Raw genomic sequence first — 24,516 nt, forward strand, 5'->3', positions numbered from 1 at the left:
ATTATTAAAAGGAACTACTGTGCCTTAGGAAAAACTACTATTTCCTTATTCAGAGAATTCTCAAGGTTGGAAGGGACATAAAAGTCCACCTATTTCAAATTTCAGAGATATCTGGGTTTACTATTTCTATCTTCAGGAGAACATATATTCCCTGTGATCTATAAAATGCCATTCACCCTTTTTGATAATTTCCCATTTTTCTGATATGTTATAAAATTCCTTTAAATATTCTGAGTATAAAATAGATTACTTTCAATCACTTTTGCCTCAGGCACAAGAGCACTGAATCTTCAAGCTAAAGTTGAAGAAAAAGAGGAACAAAAGCCTGAGGCAGAAATTCAGTTTCTGATATGAATGAGAGCTAAGAGCAGTTTAGGGAACATTCTTTCATTTATTCATTCACTGATCATCCAAAGACTTGCAGAGAAGCTCTTTGGTGATAGGCAAGGGGAATGCAGAATGGGTCAGAAACCATCCTTGGCCTTGCACTTTCAGCCTAGCAGGGAGAAATGTTACCCAGTATGATAGGTGCTGTGTCTATACACAGTGCATGGAAGTGTTAAAGCACATCACATCACAGTGGGGAAAAAGGCCATTAAGAACAGCCTCTGTCTTTGCTCATGTGTACATCTTACATAAGTCTATGTAAACAGAGCACCTTGTCTACCTATGTTATTTTGTAGAAAGAAGAAAGATCATTAGAAAGATTAAGAAGCACATAGACTAAAAGACTAAAATACCTACAGAAATGTGGGTCTTTCTCTTATCATTAGGCTTTTTAAAGGATAGGAAATGCTTTAAGGAAAAGTTGCCCAAACATGCACTTCTAGGTATAGTTCAATGTGTAGCCTTTTGGACAAATCTTGAAGAAAACCAAATCAAGCACTTACATGAGCTACTTTTGCTTTAGATTTAACAAGTCTTTCCTCTTGACTGCTCAGGATAAACAGCTGGATTACTTGACATGATTCCATACAGAATGGATTAACTAAATTTGTGCTTGTTCTTCCTCCCAAGTCGATTAAATGCCTGAGCTTCCCCATGTCGGGATGGTTTAAAGGTTTGATTTGTGGCAAAGAGTTTCTGGAAGCTTAAAATGGTGTCTTTTTTCCCACCTATTTATTTTATTTATTTTATTTATTTATTTTTTAAAGATTTTATTTATTTTTCAACAGAGGGAGAGAGACAGCAAGAGAGGGAACACAACCAGGGGGAGTGGGAGAGGGAGAAGCAGGCTCCCCACTGAGCAGGGAGCCCGATGTGGGACTCGATCCCAGGACCCTGGGATCATGACCTGAGCCGAAGGCAGACGCTCAATGACTGAGCCACCTAGGTGCCCTTTTCCCACCTATTTAAAATAAATATAAAATTTCTTATGACAAAGAGGAGAATAAATTCAACAGGAGAATGATACTTGCTTTCATTTCAGAAGTTAATATAAAATACTATGGGAAGAATAAATTACAAGTATATATTTTAGGTATATGGGCTTAGGACGTTGATCTGCCAGCCCATGTCTTCCTTATTCTGTTACTACGTCTGTTGCTTCATGTACACCTATTTATAATATGTTTAATAGACGTGTTTGTTTTAGTCTGATGAGTTTTCTCAGCAGTGTGTTTAGAGCTGAATAAGACAAGTGGCCCATATGTGTGGATAGGATTGTTGGAAGTACTGTATGTGGAACTCTGTCTCAGCAGGCTGGACAGACTGGCTATTTTTAAGGGGACCAAGATGAGGGCCACAGAGAGAGGTATAAGATGACACTGCTTTGAGACTGAATTTTCCTCTATTTAAAGCAAAGAAACAGACTTTGAGAATAAGTTGTTAATCAGATTAACTTTGGGTTAATTATTTACATAAGAAGACTACTTTACTAATAGCATGAGTCCTGGGACCTTGCCATTTATCTCTGAATTCTCATGTAGCTCAGTAAAAGTTGCAGATGGAATTTTCTCTTAAACATTGACCCTCTCTTGGATCTCTGTGGTTTGATTTCGTGCCACCGATGGCTTGGTTGGGGGGAGGGCAGGGAGTGGATGACGGGTGGAGTTCAATGTGTGTCATCCATGTCGGCTTCTCATCATGAAGCCATGAACTTCACCCGCTCCCCTCCATGTAGAATCACCTACTCAGCTTTACCAATAGCCCTTGCTTGGTCGGCTCCTTGCCCAACTGGTCTTCCACATTTCATGTTATTGGGATTATGCTTAAAACTCACCTGAAGGTCTTCCTTCGTTGACTGCACTCTTTTGTTCTCTTTCCTTGGTTCCTCTTCTTTCTTATCCACTCAGTATATACATTTCCAGCATGTGTTCTCTATCTTCTCTCCCATCCCTACTCCTCCTCACCCTTCACTTCTTGCTGCCCCTCCCTATCACCCCCCTGGTTGTCCTTATCCTCTCCACAGATCCAGCTGCCACCTCCACACACATGCCTTCCAGATGTGCACCTTTAATTTCCAAGTACTCTTCTGAGCTTGAGTTTGACCTTCTTTTTAGGCTTCTTCATCTCCAGGGCATTGGAAAGCCAGCATCTTCAGAACCAAGCTCATCATAGAAGGGTAGCAGAACATAGTGGTCAAGAGCATAGATTCTGGAGCCAGGCTGCCTGGGTCCACCTCCTTCCTACCTCCCTCACTTACTAGCTGGGTGATCTTGGTGTGAGTTCTTTTAACTCTCTTTGCCTCAGTGTCTTCATCATGAAAATAGGTGTAATAATCCTACGTACCTTAGAGTTGTGAGAATTGAATGAGTTATTACATGTGAAGAGCTTAGAGATGCCTGGTATATAGTAAGTGTACAAGGGCATGTTAGCTGTTTTTATTGTTTTACTGTTTTTATTTTCTTTTATCCTTAGAAAACTTCAGCTTCTGAAAGACTCTCTTCTTTAAGATCATATGTATTTGTGACATCAATCAATTTTCCAGTGGTCCAACTTGAACCATAAGACTTGCATTCTTCTCTCACTGTCAACCTTCTATAAATTATTAAGCCTTTTAGATTTTCTAATTATTATGTGTCTTGTTTCTCTGCCTTTTTCTTCCCCTCTCCTATGATCACTACATTAATTCTTCCTTGAAACCATAGGAGAGCTCCCTACTTTGTTTCCTGCAACTGTTCAGTCCTCACTTCCTCTCTTTGCAGGTCTGTCTTGCATTATCACGAGGCTAATTTCCCTGAAACACAAGCTGAATCATGCCATCTTCATCTGAAACCACCACCATCCTGCCACAAATACACACACCCTGGACACTGAATGATATCTAAATCCTTCAACCCAGTTGAAAGGTCCTGTGCAACCTCTCTTTTTCACTTACTGCTCCTTTGTTGTTTCCTCCAGGGTCTCCGTATTATGGCAATCTGCTCTAATTGCTATTCCCTAAAATTGCTTAGCTTCCTTTTACCTCTGTGCTTCTGTTCACCAACTCCTCTCTCCCTGAACTATCCCTTACTCTCCCAGGGCTGTCAAGACCTTAATCTTTCCTCTGGGACCAACTAGAATGGCGATCCACCCTATTAAGCCTTCTTGGATCACTCCAGTGAGAAGTGATTGCTTGCTGGAAGAGCCAAATAGTACTTTGCATTTACTCCTCTGAGGGACACTTATTTACTGCAAACCAAAAGGCTGAGTGTTGTGTAGTGAGAAGGATTTGGAGTTTGAAGTTACAGGAACTGGGATTTTAGTTCAGGGTCTACCAAAGTGAGCCTCCATTTTCTCATTTATAAAATAGCAATAACAATAAGTTTATCACAGGTTTTTATAAGAATTAAGTCAGATATATATGAAAAGTATTTTAAAACTAGCATTAAAAAAAGTTTCATTTAAAACTAATTGCTGGGGCGCCTGGGTGGCTCAGTCGTTAAGCGTCTGCCTTCAGCTCGGGTCATGATCCCAGGATCCTGGGATCGAGCCCTGCATCGGGCTCCCTGCTCCGCGGGAAGCCTGCTTCTCCCTCTCCCACTCCCGCTGCTTGTGTTCCCTCTCTCGCTGTCAAATAAATAAAATCTTTAAAAAAATAAAAAAATAAAACTAATTGCTTTGCATTTTTTTCTTTATATCCCCCACAACACTTTACATAATCTAGGCTTATCAGAATTGGTGTTGAATAAATTATTTGTGAATGAATCCGTAAGATTCAACTTGTAAAACATTCTTACTATGACTTTCTTCTTTTCAAAAACCCATCTCTCACCGTAATGGTGGCCAAGCTAGATTTGGGAGCCATTTCAAGGCAGTGAAACACGAGAAAGTTAAATTACCCGATACTTTTACAACTTGCTTTCTTGAATAAGGAGAATGACCTTTTAATAAATTATTTCCTTTCCCACATAAATCAATCTATCACAAGAAATGTTTAGTGTCCTCCTATAAAAGTAATAAAATGACCTAAGGGATTATTTCTTATCATCATATGGCATCTATTCTGGCCCCTTGAGATCTTAAAAGGCAAAGAATTAGTTAAGACCATTGTTCATGCAGACAGCACGATCCATTGGGAATCATGATGAGTCAAGGTCATAGAAGTTGGCTGAGGAGGGATCATTCAGAGAACAGATGGATTCGAAGGAGCAGTGGGACCGCCTCCTGCCCCGCTATCAGGCCTCGGATTCATAGGTGCTGGCAAGCCAGTGACGGGAGAACCCTGACTCTTGTTCTGCCCGAGTCAGTGGAAGGGCAAGGATCCTAGTGCAGGGAAAGGAACCACAGGACCCTGACCAATCCCTAGAGATAGCACCCTCAGGGAGACTTCTAATAATCCCCCGACTTTAGCTTGATGTCTCACATCTGTCATCTCACTTTATCCTTTTAAAACCCCACTGGGATAAGGAGGGCAAAGTCCGTCATCCTCCTGTTCGACAGGGAAGAGTGAGAAAGAGAATGGGGTCTTCATTTCCTTCTAGGAGATAAAGAAGGTATTTTCAAGCAATACCCAGAGATGTGTAACTCAAAAAAAAAAAAAAAATCCTTCTAGTTTTTGTCTTTAGAAGTGCTTTACAGTTTGGCAGTGTCTGGGTCCGTTACATCCTCATGTTAGCACTTTCATTGTGCTTACAGGGCCCTGAATTGCTGTAGATACTTCTCTAGATCCTGTTACCAAGGCTTAAGGGCATTAGTCCTTGGTTCTGTCTGATCTCCTCTTTCACCATGTGAAGAATGGCTCAAACTGTCTGAATCCTGGATGGCTGCTAGCTTTATTTAAAGACCTCAAGCAGGTCAATCAAGAGAATGGGGACATTTGGGACAATGAAGTTGACTTAAAAAAAAAAAAAGAAAGAAAACACTGGCCATTTAAAAAAAAAAAAAAGTCTAAACACTTGAAATGAATTGGAATGTCACAAAATCCTCTACTTGCTAAGTTTTTCTTGTGCATTGATTAATAACCTCACATGCAATTAGGAGTAGCCAGTTACCCTAGGCAGGGGTATGAAATTGTCTGAAACATATTAATGAATAAGTTTGCCAGAATCTTGACTTCTAGGTTCAAAAGTCAGCTACCAAGATCAAAAAGAAGGTTATCAGGAGAATGTAAATAGACTCAACAGGTCCCTATACTCATTGTTTTCTGCAGCCCCCTATTCCAGCAGAGAAAATAGCTCTGTGGAGGAAGAAGAAAGAGTAGGTTTTTAAGTGGAGGCAGGTGACGCACGGGTAAGCTGGGGCAGCGTCAGATGGAAGCCTGCTTGAAGCTTAGGGATCAGAGCCAAATGTGTGACTGTTCAGGGGTCGGTCCAGGAGGGACAGCATCCGCCTTGGGGCACATGCCCTGGGCTGTGCTGCACGGCAGAAATGGCAGCTGGATGATTCGTGCCCCAGAGGCTGCAGTCAGCTCAAAGGTCTCAGGGAGTTTCCGTGTGCAGAATCCAGAATGGAGCTGAAGGAGAGAGAAGGCCCGCGAGTAAGAAGGGCTGATCCCATCATGGAGGAGCATCCGAATGAAGCAAGAGCGTTCCTGCCAGGGATGGGCTGAGCCTCAGTGCTTTGCCATGCCACCTGAGTGGAGTTGTGGGATTCTGCAGATCAGCCAGTGGCCATCACTGGAGGAGTACTGTTCTGCTCAAATTCAGATGAGAAGAGACATATCTAGAGCAAAGGCCAGCATTGAACAGAGGGAGAACAAGACCAAGCAGCGGACTCACTGTCCCCCCATCTCCTGTAGGAGCTTGTGAGGTTCACAGTGACCCCAGCCAGCAAGGCAGGGAGAGACAAGGGAGAGCACTTTAATGCTGAATGTGACAGCCCTTTAAACCTGAATCCCTGAAAAAATTGGCTTGAAAAAACGCTGGAGTGACTAGTTCAAGATTTTGTTTTAGTTTTTGCCATCAGACAGGATAGGTAGAAAAAGAAAAGCTGCATCTTGGCAAATGTATGTTTGGAAGTATGCAATTCATGTCGCTTGAAAAAAACTAACATCTGGGGGCAGCCTCAAATGCCTTTTACCTTTATCAGAAATGAATGCTCAGAAATTTACATGGAGTTAATGGCAGGGACATTCTAGAATGAGAACTTTGTGGCTGCTTCTTTTTCCCAGATGGGAAAGCCTTCAAGCTTACAGACTTTGTCATTTGAGCAGTGTCTGAGATATCCTGACCCCACGCTGCCCAGCTTCTCTGCTGCACTGGCTGGGAATTGGCCCTTTAACCAAGGCATGAGCTCATATTAGAGGCACAAGTCTTCCCTTTCAACAGTTCAACGATTGCTGCTTATCGGGCATGTAGGATATACCTGACACTCCACTAGGTGCTAGTGGGTTTCAGCACCAGGGAGCTGGCCCACAGCCTAGTGGGGCAGTAGCTCTGGAACTATCAGTTATAAAGTAGTACAGGATGAGACCCACACTCAAGGACGGTGGCTGTGGGATGGGGCTTTGGAAGCTTTATGGTGGAGGTGATTGCACTTTTTTTGGACTGATGAGAATGGAGGGAAGGGTATAGAAAGGGAGAGGGAAAAGAAGAGGGGACGAAGGACAGGGAGAAAGAGAGGGAGAGAGAGAGGAATAGGGTAGGGGAGAGAAAGGGAGAGAAGGGAGAGGAAGGGGAGAGAGAGAGAGATTGAGAGAGGCTTTCCATGTTATTTCTGATCAGCAAAAGCCTCAGAAAGCCCAGGTGCATCTGCTTCAGTTCTGTGCAGAGGACTAGCAGAGACCCAGCATACAGATCAATTTTTACCTGGTTTCTACAGCATTTGGACTTTTCTCTAAATTATGTCTAAAAACAAACTGAAAAGTTGAAATGCCCATTTTTCAATGTTTTCTTTTGTTGACTATTCGATGTGTTGCTGCAGCCTAGCCCCCACCTCTTCATTCTTAGCTGAGTTATTTCCCTGACTGTCTCCATCACCCAAGCAGCTCACCCCTGGCCCATTGTTCCGATGGGGAAGATGCTTTTGCCATGCCATTCTGTGCCCAGCAAGGTTTGGCAATGACGCTGCCGAGAGGCAACTTCCTTCAATTCTGACTCAGAAGAATGAACACAGCTTGTACTTTTCCTTCTCCACTCATTATATACTCTACCTACTGTGTGCAGGCTCTGTGCCAGAATGCTGGGCGAAGGCATGAAGTACTAAAGGTCCTCCATGCCCCGAAGATACTTATAAGCTGGACTGAGAGTCAAGACATACATCCAGAGCATGGAGCTAACGTTCAAGGCCGAGAGGATTTGAGACCAGATGACAGTGATACAGACCAGAGACTTAACCACAACACTAGTGATGGTCTTTGCTGTGGTGCTGACCTGGGCATCGTAAGACGTTAGCAGCATTCCTGTCTTCTGCCTACTACATGCCAGTCCACCCCCCTGTTGTAACAACCAAAAGTGTCTCTAGACCTTTCCAGTGTCCCCTTGCAGGCTAAATCATCCACAGTTGAGAACCACTGATACAAACCTGAAGGACATTAGGTGTCAAAGGGGAGGGATTGGTGGTTTGCCATTGTTACAGGGACACTGGGTCACAGCAATGACTGAAAAATAGGGTAGGTTTTGATAGGTACTAAGGAGTGCCAGAAGTCTTTCCAGGGGAGGGTTCTCCTTGTCATAGCCCCCCACCTTTTCCTATTTGTGTTGCTCTGTCTAGAGTCACCAGTTCAGTCTGATTACTGCAACTTGTTCTATTTTACTTCCCCTCTCCCTCCTTCGCTTCCTTCCTGCCTTGATTGATGTACCTTACTTCTTCACTGGACACAGCTCAGGTGTGAGGTAATACCTGCCTTCACAGAACACCAGATAGCCGCCTTTGTGTGGATGCCTCTAACAAGGACTCCGGTTTCATTTGGCCTCTACCTGCTGTTACTGCAGAGAACTCTCTGGTAACCTGCCTTCCTCCATGCTCGGCTTAGATTTTCCTATGAAACCACATTTCATCTCTTTCTTCAGTAGATGTTTCTTGTTGTTACATTCCGTTCCATTCTGAAAGCAGTGTGGGCATGGTTCTCTGTGTTTCCCTGACTTGAAGTGCTTTTGAATCATATTTAGGAGTAAGAAAAACAATGATGTCTGGTAGATGTTTTATGATGGACAGACTCAAAGAACAAGACTGATGCAGAGAAGACTCTTAAATATATAAATAAAAATTTTGAGCATGGTATTAATTTCCCCTGAGTTGTCATGGGAAATGCCCAAAGCAACTGGCATAGCCTGTGAAATTACAGTTTAAAAGCCTGGTGATGGAGATGGGGAGGGAGCGAAGCCAGTAGCATGAAAACTGTGTGGAATGGTCGTTAGTAGATGAGGTCTGCTAAGAATTTCAATACAGAATGGGTTACGAAGTTAGTTTATTATTGTAGTTCATTGTTCATTTTGATGGGGAGCTTACTCTGTACCTTCCTTGGAATCCCAAAATTACTTTGCAAACTGCAAATTCACCAATGTGCAACTGTAAGGGCAAATTGTGCCTGGCCTTTTTCTATTTAAATTAATTAATTTTTTTTTTAAGATTTTATTTATTTGACAGAGAGACAACGAGAGAGGGAACACAAGCAGGGGGAGTGGGAGAGGGAGAAGCAGGCTCTCCGCTGAGCAGGGAGCCCGATGCAGGGCTCAGTCCCAGGACTCTGGAATGATGACCTGAGCCAAAGGCAGATGCTTAATGGCTGAGCCATCCAGGCGCCCCTAAATTAATTAATTTTTATATGCATTTTTAAAAATGTCTGTTCATGTCTTCTGCCCATTATTAATTGGATTACTGGTTTTCAGGTGTTGAGTTGTATCAGTTCTTTCTTTGTATGTGTTGGATACTAACCCCTTATCGGATATGTCATTTGCAAATATCTTCTCTTTCTCAGTAGGTTGTTTTTCAGTTTTATTGACTGTTTCCGTCTTTGTGCAGAAGCTTTTTATTTTGATTAGTCCCAATAGGTTATTTTTGCTTTTGTTTCCCTTGCCTCAAGAGACATATTAAGAAAGATGTTGTTATGGCCAGTGTCAGAGAAATTACTGCTATGCTCTCTTCTAGGCCTTTTATGGTTTTAGGTCTTATATTTGTCCTTAATCAATTTTGAGGTTTTTTTTCTTCCAAATTTTTATTTAAATTCTAGTTAACATATAGTATTTTGAGTTTATTTTTTGTGTATGGTAAAACAAAGTTAGTCCAGTTTCATTCTTTTGCATATCCAGTTTTCCCAACACAATTTGTTGAAGAGACTGTCTTTCCCATTGCATACTCTTTTGTCAAAGATGAATCATATAATTGTGGGCTTATTTCTGGGTTTTCTATTCTGCTCTATTCATCTATGTGCCTATTTTTGTTCCAGTACCATACTGTTTTGATTACAAAAGCTTTGTAACTTTAAGTCTGGAATTGTAATGCCTCTAGTTTTGTTTTTCTTTTTCAAGATTGCTTTGGCTATTCTGGGTCTTTTGTGTTCCATACACATTTTAAAATAGTTTGTTTTGATTCTGTGAAAAAAGCTGTTGGTATTTTGATAGGGATTGCATTAAATGTGTATATTGCTTTGAGTAGTGTGAACATTTTAACAATATTTGTTCTTCCAATCCATGAGGATGGAAAGTCTTTCCATTTCTGCGTGTCATCTTCAATTTCTTTCATCAGCGTTTTATAGTTTTCAGCGTATAGGTCTTTCACCTCTTCTTGGTTAAGTTTATTCCTAGGCATTTTATTATTTTTGATGTAATTATAAATGGGATTATTTTCTTAATTTCTCTTTCTGCTGCTTTATTATTAATGTATATGCTGCAATATATTTCTGTACATTGGTTTTGTATCCTATTAACTTTACGGGATTCATTTATTAATTTTAATAGTTTTTTGGTGGAGTCTTTAGGGTTTCCTATATAGTATCATGCCATCTGCAAATAGTGAAGATTTTATTTCTTCCTTACCAATTTGGATGCCTTCTCTTCCTTCCTCCTTCCCTCCCTCCTCCTCTCCTCTCCTCTCCTCTCCTTTCCTTTCCTTCCCTTTCCTTCCCTTCCCTTCCCTTCCCTTCCCCTTCCTTTTTCTTCCTTCCTTCCTTCCTTCCTTTCCTTCCTTCCTTCCCCTTTCCTTTACCCCTCCTTTCCCTTTTCCTTTCCTTTCCTTTTTCTTTTCTTTTCTTTTCTTGTCTTTTCTTTCTCTTTCTCTCTCTTTCCTTCCTTCCTTCCCCTCTCTCTTTCTCTCTTTCTCTCTCTTCTCTTCTCTTCTTTTTGCTGTGGCCAGATTTTGCTCTGGCCAGGACTTCCACTACTATGTTGAATAAAAGTGGTGAGACTAGACATCCTTGTCTTGTTCCTGACCTTAGGGGGAAAGCTCTCAGTTTTTCACCATTGAATATGATGTTCAATGTTATTTTTCCATATGTGGCCTTTATTATGTTGAGGTATGTTCCCTTTAAACCTACTTTATTGAGGGTTTTTAATCATGAATGGATGTTGTACTTCATCAAATGCTTTTTCTACATTTATTGAAATTATCATATGTTTTTAAATCCTTTCTCTTGTTGATGTGATGCATCATGTTAATGGATTTGTGGATATTGAACAACCCTTGCATCCCAGGAATAAATCCCACTTGATTGTGGTGAATGATATATATATTTTTAAAAGATTTTATTTATTTATTTGACAGAGAGAGACAGCAAGAGAGGGAACACAAGCATGGGGAGTGGGAGAGGGAGAAGCAGGCTTCCCACTGAGCAGGGAGCCCAATGTGGGGCTCAATCCCAAGACCCTGGGATCATGACCTGAGCTGAAGGCAGATGCTTAACAACTGAGCCAGCCAGGCACCCCAGTGAATGATATTTTTATTAGATTTATTTATTTATTTATTTATTTTATTATTATTTTTTTTTATGAGACCACAAGCAGGGGGAGGGGAAGAGGGAGAGAGAGAATCTGAAGCAGACTCCACACTAAGTATGGAGCCCAACATGGGGCTTGATCTCATAACCCTGAGATCATGACCTGAGCTGAAATTAAGAGTTGGACACTTAACATACTGAGCTACCCAGGGACCCCATGAATGATTTTTTAAATGGATTTTTGGATTTGGTTTGCTAATATTTTGTTGAGAAGTTTTGCATGTATGCCCATCAGAGATATTGGCCTGTAGTTCTCTTTTCATCTATCTTTAGTATCTTTTATCTCTTTTTGGTGTCTTTATCTGTTTTTTGTTTGTTTGTTTGTTTTTTAATCAGGGTGATACCAGCCTCATAGAATGAATTTGGAAGCTTCTCTTCCTCTTCTATTTTATGGAATAATTTGGGAAGAATAGGTATTAACTCTTCTTCATTTTTTATTTCATTTTTTAAATTTTTATTATGCTATGTTAGTCACCATACAGTACATCATTAGTTTTTGATGTAGTGTTCCATGATTCATGGTTTGCGTATAACACCCAGTGCTCCATGCAATATGTGCCCTCCTTAATACCTATCACTGGGCTAACCCATCCCCCTCCCCTCTAAAACCCTAAGTTTGTTTCTCAGAATCCATAGTCTCTCATGGTTTGTCTCCCCCTCTGATTTCCCCCGCTTCATTTTCCCCTTTCTTCTCCTAATGTCCTCCATGCTATTCCTTATATTCCTTAAATAAGTGAAACCATATGATAATTGACTTTCTCTGCTTGACTTATTCCATTTAGCATAATCTCTAGTTCCATCCATGTTGATGCAGAAGTTGGGTATTCATCCTTTCTGATGGCTGAATAATATTCCATTGTGTATATGGACCACATCTACTTTATCCATTTGTCTGTTGAAGGGCATCCTGGCTCTTTCCACAGTTTGGCTATTGTGGACATTGCTGCTATGAACATTGCGGTGCATATGGCCCTTCTTTATATGTTTGGCAGAGTCCACCTGTGAAGCCATCTGGTCCTAGACTTTTGTTTGTTGGGAGTTTTTGATTATTGATTCAATTTCATTGCTGATAATGAGTCTGTTCATATTTTCTATTTCTTCCTGATTCAGTTTTGGGAGGTTATATGTTTCTAGAAATTTGTCCATTTCTTCTAAGTTGTCCAGTTTGTTGGCATATAATTCTTCATAATATTCTCTTACAGTTTTTGTATTTCTGTGGTGTTGGTTGTTATTTTTCCTCTTTCATTTCTAATTTTGCTCTTTTGAGTCCTCATTCTTTGTTAAACGAGTCTGGCTAAAGGTTTATCAATTTTGTTGATATTTTCAAAGAACCAGCTCCGGTTTCATTGATCTGTTCTACTTTATTTATTCATTCATTCATTTATTCATTCATTCTAGTTTCTATTTCATTTATTTCTACTCTAGTCTTTATTATTTCCTTCCTTCTACTGGTTTTGGGTTTTATTTGTTCTTTTTTTCTGGCTCCTTTAGGTGTAAGGTTAGGTTGTTTATTTGAGATTTTTATTGCTCCTTGAGGTGGGCCTGTATTGCTATAAACTTTCCTCTTAGAACAGCTTTGTTGCATCCTAAAGATTTTGAATTGTTGTATTTTCATTTTCATTTGTCTCCATATATTTTTTGTCCTCTTTCATATCTTGGTTGACCCAGTCATTATTTATTAGCATGTTATTAAATATCAGTGTATTTGTGTTCTTCTCAGATTTTTTCTTGTTGATTTCTAGTTTCATAGCATTGTGGTCAGAAAAGACGCATGGTATGCCTCAGTCTTTTTTAATTTGTTGAGATTTATTTTGTGGCCTAATACGTGATCTCTTCTGGAGAATATTCCATGTACACTTGAAATAAATGTGTATTCTGCTGTTTCAGGGTGGAATGTTCTGAATATATCTGTTAGATCCATCCAGTCCAATGATTCATTCAAAGCCACTCTTTCCTTGTTGATTTTCTGTTTAGATGATCTGTCCATTGATGTAAGTGGGATATCAAAATCCCCTACTTCTGCTGTATTACTATTGATTATTTTCTGCTTTATATATTCAGGTACTGTCATAGTTGATGCATAAATATTTATAATTGTTAAATCTTTTTGTTGGATTGTTCCCTTTATAATTATACATGTCCTTCTTTGTCTCTTATTTTAGTCTTCTCTTTAAAGTCTATTTTGTATGATGTAAATATGGCTATCTGGCTGTCTTTTCATTTCTATTTGCCTGATAGATGCTTTTCCATTCCTTCACTTTCAGTCTGCATGTGTCTGTAGGTCTAAAACGAGTGTCTTGTAGTGTTTAGTCTTTCTTGGCAAGTGTTTTGTGTCCTGGCCCTGTGAAGACTGTTGGCTAGCTAAGTAATGAAACTTGTGCTGACGTAGCCCTTCTGCTGCAAAGACCTAAATTTTAGACATTGGTGAACTTGACTGAAAGATTCTTTGAAAATTCAGTTCAGTGCCAGGCTTGGAGTCCAGACCTTTCCTCCTTGCACATCTATCTTAGACAAGTCACTTACAGCTCTCCCTTCAGACCATCTCTACAGAAGACTGATATTCTTTATTTTTTAAAGATTTTATTTATTTATTTGAGAGAGAGAGAAAGAGAGAGCACTAGCATGAGTGGGGGCTAGGGCAGAGGATGAGGGAGAAGCAGACTCCCTGCTGAGCAGGGAGTCCAGTGCTGGGCTCAATCCCAGGACTCAGAGATCATGACCTGAGCCAAAGACAGACACCTAACTGACTGAGCCACCCAGGTGCCCTGAGAAGATTGATATTCTTTTTTTTTTTTTTTTTTGCTATTTAATCTGTTTATTTTACCAAATCATCTATAATACAGATAATACCTTTCAGCATAAGTAAGTTGTATATATGAAGAGAAATGCAGGTGAAATTCACTAATGAATATACAAGACTGTTATTCTAATAAATAACCTTTCAAACTGAATATCAGGTTTGACTTCAGCTTTCCTTTATTCAGCTTCCTAGCTGGTTATGGCAGATCATAAATTGATTAGGCTCACTTACCACAGGTAGCAGATGTGTAAGTTGTAAGAGAGGAAGGAAAAAAAGTTAAACTCCGATAACTCTGTGTGTGTGTGTGTGTGTGTGTGTGTTTTCTTCATAGAACTATACATCCAGAGTTTTAAAAGACCTTTAAAATTGACCAAGTTCATTTGTATGTCTTGAGTAGGCTCATCCTTAGTGATACTAAAGTCACCTGTTTGTGTCAGGCACTCATAAGGGATATAAAGCACTAACTCATTTAAGCCTCACGTCTATGGGGGTAGATATCATTAGTATCTAGGGGCTATAGTCAATGCCTTTGGGGTCAATTACAAATATTACAAAAATAAACAATTGCAAATAATTACAAATTAATATTCACAGGTTAAAAAACTGGGGCACAGAGATCTTAAGCATTTAACCCCAAATCCCATGGCTGGAGGTTTTGAATTGGGCTTGAATTTAGGCAGTCTTGTTCTAGAGTCCACGCTCATGAGTACTATAGTCCATTCCCTCTCACACTTTAAAACCTTTCTTAGGTCAGTGTTTCTGTTCACGAAGGGAGTGTGTATGGATTAAGCCCTTATTACATGCCAGGCAATGCACAAATGTCACATAATATTATCACGGTGTTGTGTGTTATTATGCCTATTTTATAAATGGGGACTCACTCTGGCTCACACAGATGTCAAGGGGCAGAGATAGAATGATATTCTAGATTCTGTCTTCAAACTTGTACCACCTCTTTCCCCCCACCCTCTACCCCCACAAACCAGCTTTATTTAGAGAAGTACTAATTAAGCACCGATAATGTATTTTGTACTATAAAGACCTTGAAGAATAGAAGAGCTGGTCAGTTTGTCCTGGAAGCACTTACATCATCACTATGTAGGCAGTACACAAAGAGAGATATGAGACAATTAGCAAAAAATGGCAAGTTCTGCTGTGGTAAAATGCCAGTCTTTAAGACGTAGAAGAAAAATATCCCCAGAAAAGTTTATGGAAGGGAGAGTTTTAGAGAGATTATAATTACAGGAACGGTGTTCCTGGACAGTCCCAGTTTTAAAATATTTGGCCTAATTCTGCTAATTTACCTGTAAGTCTTAAACCTGAGCTGTGGTGCCTGGGAACTGGGGGGGTAGCCTGCAGTGAGCTCCTGACAGGTGTGTACTGAGTTGACAATGATAAGATCATAGTGTTTTGGGTCGATAGGCAGGAGAAGAGGCAAGTCAGAATGGTATGTCTTGATTATTGTTTGTAGCATTTGTAAGTTTATTTTTCCTCATAAGTGATGCTCAGTATCACACAGCTTTCCACTCAGTCCTTGAATTGGTCAAGAACAGTGGCCTGCTCGGAATCATATGGCATCAAAATAGGTCTTTGCTTCTCCATATGCCTAGCCCTTTAAGTGTTGAATTGGCATCACTGCCCCCTACATTTTTTTCTAGCTTTGTTAATCTTATTTTCAGCTCCTGAAAAGAACAATATATCCCAAGTACAATCATTAATTGAATATGATTCAATCTGGACCCATTCTTTAATAAGAAACCAAAGAAGGAAATTCAATTAGACTCACCTTTTCCATTTCAAAAGATCAAGTCCTCCCCTTTCACAGTTAAAATTATGAAAGATTATCTTCTTAGTGGAAGGCTTCATGAAAATTTGGATTCCTGTCAAATATTTAGTGTAATATCCCAGGATCGGGATTAATATAGCCTTTCAGCAGCTTGCTCTGAATTACTGTCGACGCAATCTCTCTTTTGGAAGCTTTTGAATAAAAGGCATTCTGTACTCTGGCATGACTCAAAGTATTCAGCAGAAAGGGTAACAAGATCAAACAATTTGAGGACAAGTTATCATGCCTTCTGGTCATGAAAATCCAGACACCTCAATCTCATTTCCATAGCTCAGTGTTGATCTGCTCACTTCTAAGAGAAAATTAAAATTATTGAAACCAGGTTTTAAGTCTGCGGGAGTATTTTTGGGGTTGATCTAAAATTACAAATTAATAGCAGCATTAAAAAACAAAATGTGATAGAAAAAATACAACCTAATTACTTGATTGGTAAAATTATGTCAAATGCCCTTAGAGAATAATATTATTAATGATTAGTTTACTATTATTATCAGAGTTAAAATTTACAGCATCTATTTTAGGTTCTAGATGCTCTAAGTGCCTTACTTTTCTCAAACCTGTGTTTGTTTGACCCCAGAGGCATTGACTATAGCCCCTAGACTGTAACCCCAAATTATACTACTTTTTCAACACTAGTTGATGGATGCATTTTGCCAGAAATAAAAAATTTCCTATTATACTTTATGTGAAGTTATCTACAAATCTGTATTGGGAACTATAGTTATATGTGAATAACTGGGATTATTTTGTCCCCCCAAGCTTTATTTTGCAGCCTGATGGTATGATATGTTACAAGTATAATCATAAAAGAGTGTATTTATGCAAAGCTTGCCATGTAGCTTCAATGAGTTCTGCCTCAAAGCACTGTTCAAACAGAAACCCTAGTGTCCCATGGTATTCCAGCTAAAAAGGTAAATATTTGTAATAGGCATACTACAGTCATATTCTCAACACTGGCAAGAGCATTCATTTCTTTTTATGCCATCCAGAAGCTGGCACCCACCAACACCTGTGGCTCACATCGAAATGTGAGTCCTAGGTTGGTGTTTTCTTTTCCACTGACGGGTTCTAGTGAACAGGCAAGGCGTGGACTTCAGTCTCTGAATTGCAGAATAAAGAACATTGGATCCATTAGCAACTCGAATTACTGAGATCCCAAGGGAGAACTAGGTTGGACTCTCTACAGTCGCAACATTCTAGAACAGCGCTTTCACAAAGTATTTTAAAAGCAGGCAAATCCCTTCTTCAAATGAATATTATTGTTAACTCCAACAAGGAAAAGACATAAAGTAATACGGGGCTACTATTCATTCAGGGCTTTCTCTGTGACAGGCACCATGTAAACTTCTTGCTTAGTTTTCCTTATGTAATTCTCAGAAGGACTGCATGAGGTAGGCACATCAATGTCCTCCATTATAAGACTGACTTAGAGAGTTTACATAACTCACCAAAGTCAGTCATCCTCCCAGTGGAAGAGCACAATTCAAATGCAGATAGATTGACCCCAGAGCCCAAGTCTTTGGCCACAAAAAGCAGACCTGCTCTTGTGAGAACAGACATGGACTGGGGTCATCCCCAGGAATCATCTATACTTTTGTCCTCACTAACCTGTTGACATGTGGAACTTCTCCAGCATCCCCAGAGAACACACAAAAAGTACAATAAGTGATATGAAGCTGAGAGAGAAGACCTAAGTTTAATCTCAAAATCATATTTTTTAAGGAGTGGATATGTGATGATTTGGTTTTGTTTCATTTTTTTTTATCAGATCTTTTATTTTTTCCAGATTTATTGAGGCATAATTGACAAATAAAAATTTTATGTATTTGTGGTAGGCAACATGATGTTTTGACATACAAATATGTTGTGAATGATTTCCACAATCAAGCTAATTTAAATATCACCTCATATAGTTATTTGTGTGCATGTGTACTATAAGAACATTTAAGATTTACTCTTTTAGCAAAGTTCAAGTATACAATGCAGTATTTTTACCTATAGTCACCATGTGTACATTAGAGCTCCAGAAATTATTCATCCTTCATAATTGAAACTTTATATCAACATGTCCCAGTTTCTGTCCCTACTTCCAACCCCCCCGCACCCCCGTCAGTACTTGGATGCCACCGTCTTACTGTCTGCTTCTATGAGTTTGAGAATGTCAGGACATAAGTAGGAAGGCTAGGGATAGTTAAGGAATTTGGGTTTCATTTTCTAGATGAACATTCTAGAAAGAGCAGCCTGGTGCTTCTCCAGGGTATGGCTGTAGGGGGGACAAAGCCAGAGCCAGAGAGATGAGCAGGAAGAATTATTCTCAAGTCTGTCTGCACAAAGTGATGTGAGGAGCTTTAAAAAATACCATTGCCTGGGTCGCAGCTCATCCTGAGTAAAACCACATCTCTTGGGGTAGATCCAGGCACTGTTCATGTTTTCAATTCCCCTTGTGATTCTAATGTGCAGCCAACACTAAGAGTTCCTGAGCTAGAAGAATGTCAGTTGAAATACAGGAAAGAGTGGATGACCATTTGGAGTGTACAATGGTAGCTGGGGTGCCAAGGGTGGATTTGAAAAATAATTGGAAGGTAAACATAAATATAGCAAGAACCGAGAATCACATCAATGGGGGTGGTGTGAGAGAGATGAGCTGTCAAGAAGAGTTCCCTGTTTGGGGGCCTGGGTGGGTGGTAGTGCCTGCAATTGAAGTAACAAACTCATGAAGAGTAGCAATTTTACCTGGGAAGATGAAAAGTTAGATTTTGGTGGTGCAGGGTATCAGGTGTCTCAAGGACAGCCAAGGAGAGGATGCATAGTCACCAAAGCAGTGGGCCAAAGAGGAACCCCAATATGTAAGTAGCAGGCGAGAGAAGAGAACACCATGAAATAGAAAAAGAAAAGAAATGTCCAAGGGACTCATCTAGCCTTCACTGTCCAATATGATAACCAGTAGCCATGTATTAATGTTCAAAATAGAATCCGTTCTTTGGCAGATTTGATGAGTGGGGAAGGCCCTGCCTCTTTCTACTAAACTCTTTGGAGGCCTATATCCTCTCTAACTTTATCGTATTTGTTCATTTAATCATTCACTCATTACCTCACTCATATACTTACCCAGCCTCTTATTCCATTTCTGTCCAAGGAGGAAGCTGGTGATGCCACACCCAGAATATGGTGAGTGCTGTAGAGGCTGGCCCTCTTCCAACTTGGTAAAGCTGGTCTGTCTCTGTCTTCAATGATGGGAGCTGTGTGTCTAGTCATCTCATTATCTTGTGGTGCCTATTAAAAACATTTCTCTCCCTTACTCTAGAAACAAGAACTGCATTTCAGTAATGAGTGATGTGACCGCTAAATACATGGATTAAAAAAAAAAATGTAAAATTCTCTGGGGTTTTCCAGGATAAGAAGTCATTACAGATGTTGTGTTGTTTCAGATGTCTTGGAGATTAAATAGGCCTAAATCAGCTCCTGAGCATTTTATTAGTGAATCTGTGTCATTTGAAAATCTTTCCCTGAAACTTTCCCACCCACTCTCTAACCCCCACTTGAATAAAGGAGTAATCAGGGATGAGCTCAGAATCTCCACTTGGTCTTGACCTATCCCAGATGGTGTTATAGTCATAGCTTTATCTGTAAAGAGTAGAAGGGCAGCCCGGGGCTATGCCAAGAAAATAGTACTTGCATTAATAGAAAGTCATTTGGATTTGCATTAAAACTCTTACTTGTCTCTTATTTAATATTGTTCATTGCTCTCTCATTATTCATTCTGTTGATGCATAGAGGTGCACATATTCTGCACTCTGGAATTGTTTCTGAAAACAGTCTGTCAGTCCTGTATTGAATTGTCATGCTTTGATGGTACAAGGAAATGTTGTCCTTTAAAGAAATTCTATTACAAAATCCTTTATAGTCAGCTGTTCATTCAGCAATTGTTTATTGATCAGCTACTATGTGCTGCAGTAATGTCGAGTATTAGAGAACACAGTTATATAAACTCTACTCTTGAGATAGTCGTAATCACATATTGGAAAATATATGGGTCTATATACTAGGCACTGCTTTGAAGGGTTTTTACATTTTAACCCACTTCCTCTTCACAACAACACTGTGAGGTAGTGTCATTATCAACCTTATTTTGCAGATGAGGAAACTGAGGGATATAGAATTAAATGGCGCATCCCCAGTTATACAGTTAAGAAAGGCAGAACTGGGATTATACTGGGGCTGCCTGTCTCCAATCTATGCTCTTCACCATTATACTTTACTTCCTTTCCCCTGCTCAACTGTGATCTCCAATGGGAGACAAAAAGGAACCCCCCTTGAAATTAACGTATTTGTAGAATGTGGTTGACATTTAGCTCTGTTTATTTAAATGATTCTTGAAAAGGAGCACTTTTAAGATAAATGCTCTTTCTCTTCTTATCAACCATTGTCCAGCCAAATAGAAACAAAGGAAGAGGTAAACATTTAGCTTTACCAAGCATACCTTGGATTAGCTTTGAGAATTTTTGACCTCTGAAATCTAAAATAGTTTTATAGGTATTCTTGGAATCTTTCATTCCAAGTGTTTCAGCAATGGGTGTCTAGAACAATGACAGATTGCTTTGTTTTAGAAGTCATATGTAAATATTTATACAAGAATAGCAACCTTTGTGAGGCTATACAAACCAGATTCCACTTTGAGCCCCATTACCAGTTGTCCCGATTGCCGACACATCAGTAAATGTACCTACTACCAAAACCAAATGTCCTCGAGCCCTAGGAACACGAAGAAGTTAAATAGACCAGTAGCCCCAAAGCACTTTTAGAGCAATTTTATTAAGACTTGGGTTTCTGGGAAGGTTTTATTTTATCACTCAGCTATTATCTTGAATCTGCCATGTACTCAAAGGTTTTTGTTGGCCTTAATTCAGCTCTCTACCTTCTGGGCTATCACTGTTTTGTTGAGCACTTTTCTACCCAGATAGATAACAGGATTTGGTGACAGCTTTCAATTGTATTACCACTGAAACTTTTATAGGTATAGGATTTCTTTGCGTCGGCTGGTCCCTGACTATGGCTTACTTAGGTTAGTACTTACTGGCCCATAAAACGTGCCTGACTCTGTAAAATAACTCACTAATTCTTCCAGAGTGAAAACCTCTAATGGTGTTTATCAACACACATGTAAATAATCTAGATGACCACCATGAGGGACCCAAAAGATGAGACGGAGCGACTCCTTATCGTATAAGCCCATATAGTAATGAGATCCCTGGCCAATAGAAGTATCACCTAAACTCCAGCTTTCAGGAGTCCTGTTGTATTCTTGAGAAAGAGTATTTAAAGCAAAAGGAATGAAATTGGCAGAGAAGTTATGGTGCCGAAGTTTCTTTAAGTATCTAAGAAAGGCTCCCACACACAGAGGAACAGCCATGACCCGATCATTCCCTGGCAAATGCACCAAAGAGAAAATACGATTACTTAAATAAACAGAGAAAAATACTCAATTTGCCAAATTAAGACATTCAAATTACAGCAAAATATGAGCAAGCATTCTAATTTCCCCTTAAGTTATCTAGTACTTTGAAAAACATTTTTAATGGCTGATATTTATGAGCCAGTGGTAAAATTTGTTCTTCCATGTTTTACTTGTGGTATGATTCATCCATAAATAATTTGGCATTACATATCAAGAACCATAAAAATGTTCTGATTTTTTGACCCACCAATTCTCCTTTTGGGAACCCAAAATATGAAGAAATCACATGAATAAAGATATTCATCACACCAATATTTAAAATATTACAATGCCGGGGTGCCTGGGTGTCTCAGTTGTTAAGCGTCTGCCTTCGGCTCAGGTCATGATCCCAGGGTCCTGGGATCGAGCCCCACATCGGGCTCTCTGCTCAGCAGGAAGCCTGCTTCTCTCTCTCCTACTCCCCCTGCTTGTGTTCCCTCTCTTGCTGTCTCTCTCTCTGTCGAATAAATAAATTAAAAAAAAAATCTTAAAATATTACAATGTAAAGTTTTCAATTAGCAATAATCGCGCCTCGGATAAACCTCATTGGCTACGATACTGCCACTGCGCAAAGCTTAAAGTATTACAATGTAAGAAGACACTTAAACGCCCAGCAATGAAGAAATGGTTACAGGAATTATGCCCATCTCATAGGTGCATAAAGTGGAGAGACTCTTATTCTATGATCTAGTCAACATAAGTATTTATTGTCTTCTGTGTGCCAGGCGCTATTCCAGATTCTGAGACTACAGTGATGAGCAGAATGATTCCATCTGCTCCTGAGCCCATGAAGCTTAGAGTCAGGTAGGGGAGTTAGATGTTAATGAAAATAATATGCCACATTCATGGCCAGATATTTAGGAAGGCCAATTTGATTTTTTAAAGATCTGCTTTCAGCATGCTCCTTGACATACAGGTTGGGGCTGAGTCCGTCAGCCTACAGGATGGATAACCTTGATGTTGTGTTTCCCTGGGGCTTAAGAGTGACAGTAGGTAATGGGAACATTTGACAGCATGTAGGGAAGGAGGTGTGATACTCTCGAGGCACTCAAGCCATCAGTGCTATTAGGAGCTCTGCAATCTGATGTTTTCCAGCTCAGCTGAGTCTTCTGTTGACCTATCTAAATGTTTAGGATAACAGCATTTCTGCTTCTGTTGTGTATTTTTTTTTTATTCTGTATACTGGAAACAGACTATGAATAATTAATGAGCAATTTTTATTGTAGCTCATGAAACTATAATGATCCTAAGTTTGTTGCATGATACAGATAATGTGGTAGGATTAGTCCTGCAGTTTTACTGCAAATGGCCATGTTCCCTTTTTGAAGTTTAATGAGCTCTTGCTGCAACAAAGAACAACAGTAGGCGCTTAAAGAAAATTCACTTTTCAACCTAATTTGCAGATATTGAAGCAAAAGCTAAGGAATGACATAGCGATAGATTCCGTGATTTTGATATTTATCGGATCCTAGTGTATGGTGAATGTGTATGTTTCAGAGGGAAACACATTTCTTTCTTTTAAACAGGACGATTTTATAGACTTACAAATCACTAACACGCTTTCAGGTCTTGGGTTGTGATTTTTTTTTTTTTTTCACGTAAATGGATTTGATTCTTCTCTTCATTCACATGGAACACTGATTCCTTGTTTCTTATTCTGATGGTAGAGGAATAGTGCTCCTCTCCCTTTCCATCTTTATTAGCATCACCTCCACCCCCAGCCTCCACCCCATCCAATATCAGTATCATGAAGAAGCATTTGCTACTGAGGTTTAGGTATGATTGGTAAAAAATAAAATAAAATCTCATATATATATATGAACCCAGATTATGAACCTGCTATCAAAAAGACCACTCACTATCCAGGTCGCCCTGTTTCTCGGTGCCTCTGTGTTTATGCAGATGTCGTAAAGCCGCATGTTATTGCTTATGCTGCAGAGATCTCAACTGATCTTTCAACAACTTCAGCATGTTTTCTCCAGGAATGAGTCAGTGAAACAAAAAGGCCACATCAAAGAAGCAGCCTTCAGGGTTTTTGAGCTGCCTGCGTACCTTGGACATGGATCTCTCTGCCTCTAAAAGGCCAGAGTGGGAGCGGGTGGTGGTTCAAATGTTGCATCAACATACAGTAATTAATTCTATGCTGGAAGGAGATGACACATTTGGAGACAACTTGAAATGACCCACTGAAACATAGGAAATAAGGAGAGTGGGACTGACCAACTTGATGGAAAAGCCAAGTTCTGTCGATGTTTGACTTGTGGGGAATTCTTACTGCAAATTCGGAGGCTCTCTCCAATGTAGTACTAGTTTGTTTCATATGCGTCTCATTGGCCCTTGGGCACCTCAGCGAAACAGATTCTCTCTCTCAAAAAACAAGAAGAGTTTTGATATTTTTATTCTACTTTTCTTTCCTGTTAATGTACAGTATAAATAAGCACTGTTGTATTTTTATGTTTACCTTATATTCAGCTGCCTTAATACAGTCTGAATTTAAAAAGATTTTCTTATATTTCTTGATTGTTCTAGGTATACATAATTCCGTGAGTAATCGTTTTTATATTCCATATTGTTTTCAATATTTGTATCATTTATTTCATTTTCGCATCTTATTTCATCTGCTAGTTGTATTACAACATCTCAAACAATGTTGAAAATTAAACAGAGATAGAGGACATTCTCACTTTATTTATGACTTTCAATGTGTTTTATACTGGTTTCTGATAAATGCTTTCTCCTGCATAGGAAGCTTCCTCTGATGTTTATTTTACTTAAAGTCAAGAAGAGTTCTTACAAAATAGTAGTAAATGATTTTTTTTGAGAATTTTTTTATTGTTAGGTTAATCACCATACATTACATCATTAGTTTTTGATGTAGTGTTCCATGATTCATTGTTTGTGTGTAACACCCAGTGCTCCATGCAGAACGTGCCCTCTTTAATACCCATCACCAGGCTAACCCATCCTCCCACCCCTCTCCCCTATAGAACTCTCAGTTTGTTTTTCAGAGTCCATGATCTCTCATGGTTCATCTCCCCCTCCGATTTCCTCCCCCCTCATTCTTCCCCTCCTGCTATCTTCTT

General features: G+C 39.6%; 1 protein-coding gene and 1 pseudogene across 1 annotated transcript in view; one reads left to right on the forward strand and one right to left on the reverse strand.

Moving 5' to 3' along the window:
• The window catches only part of NCKAP5 (NCK associated protein 5), a 797,038-nt gene that overhangs the window by 109,199 nt on the left and 663,323 nt on the right, over positions 1-24,516 (forward strand). The window lies entirely within an intron of this gene.
• LOC115937498 (U4 spliceosomal RNA) lies at positions 21,897-22,009 on the reverse strand (annotated as a pseudogene).

Source organism: Leptonychotes weddellii, chromosome 3 (assembly GCF_054177405.1).
Source record: "Leptonychotes weddellii isolate Sample4059 chromosome 3, ASM5417740v2, whole genome shotgun sequence".
Taxonomy (NCBI): Eukaryota; Metazoa; Chordata; class Mammalia; order Carnivora; family Phocidae; genus Leptonychotes; species Leptonychotes weddellii.